We start from the raw sequence: 1,273 nt of genomic DNA, 5'->3' as shown, positions 1-1,273 counted from the left end.
AACGAAGTCTGGTAACAAGGATTTAATAACACATTTTTAGGAGTGATTTTTCAGCATTCATATTGATACATGTGATTATATTCACATTGATATCCATAGCTAAGAAATTCTACCACAACTTGTAATTTTTTTAATGCTGTTGTTCAGTTAAGAAATCAATGTCAGCTCCTCTCTTATATCTAATCTCCAAGAAATACAATAATAAATTAAATTCAGTTATTGCACTGTATCTGAATCATTCTCAATCAGGCCTCAGCCTAAGATGTAGAGGAGGTTATGTTCCCACTTCATAATGTTATTCCTCCTAACAACTCAGAGACCAAATCTCAGGCCAAATCTTGATGTAGTTTTTAGTGCTAATGATGACGGGGGATATGGACCAGCTTATTTAGTGTACCAGGATGGGATGATGCAGTCCTTCAAAGCTCCAGTTATTCACCAACAAGACCGGAAAAGATTGACCTTACATTATTTTGAGGGTTTTAGAAAAAGTTATGTTAAAAAGAATATTGAATTATATATTGAGTATATAATAATCATTCATTATTTTTCAAATGTAAAAGTAGGTATAGAAATTAATAAATACTCTAAATAGTAATAAATATTGATGTGCAATGTCACTTTCATATATAATAATGTTTCCAGTATGTCAAATGTAATGCATAACTTGCTAATAGAAATTGTTTTTTACAATAATGACATTTTGATACAAAAACTTATGTTTTCTTTACATGTACTTTTTCTTTCTAGGCAACTCAGATTTTGTTTTTAAACACACTGAATTTTGTAACTGTTTGGAATAGCCTTTAAAGGTTGTAGTAGCAGGAATAGCATGGTCCCATCCAAGTTTATTGAGTCAGTAATTGATGTTGTTTCTGCTGCTGTTGTAGGTGTTTTGGTTTTGTGTTGTTGGGTTTTGGGTTTTTTTGGGGGTTGTTTTTGTTGCTTTTTTTTTTGTTAATTATCCTAACCTGAATAATACTTACTAATGAAATAATAAGAAAATACTGAAAGCTGTTTTTATTTTTCTTTAAATTCAGAAAGCTGCAACTGCAGCAAAATACTGGCATCTTGCAAGCATAAATAGTGTTATTCAGACTGCTCATCCTGCAACAATTTAGACACGTCCTTAAAATTCTGAATGGACCTATTGGGACAGTAGTGTGAGTGGTATTAAGTGTTCATAAGTTATTTCTTCTCTATTCCATTCATGATTATTACATATGATAGTTGCTTCTTATTTTTTTGATGTATCTTTATTTTAGACAGCAGG

This window comes from Aptenodytes patagonicus, chromosome W (genome assembly GCF_965638725.1).
Source record: "Aptenodytes patagonicus chromosome W, bAptPat1.pri.cur, whole genome shotgun sequence".
NCBI lineage: Eukaryota > Metazoa > Chordata > Aves > Sphenisciformes > Spheniscidae > Aptenodytes > Aptenodytes patagonicus.
The sequence above is the reverse complement of the archived record's forward strand: the minus strand, read 5'-3'. Positions refer to the sequence as shown.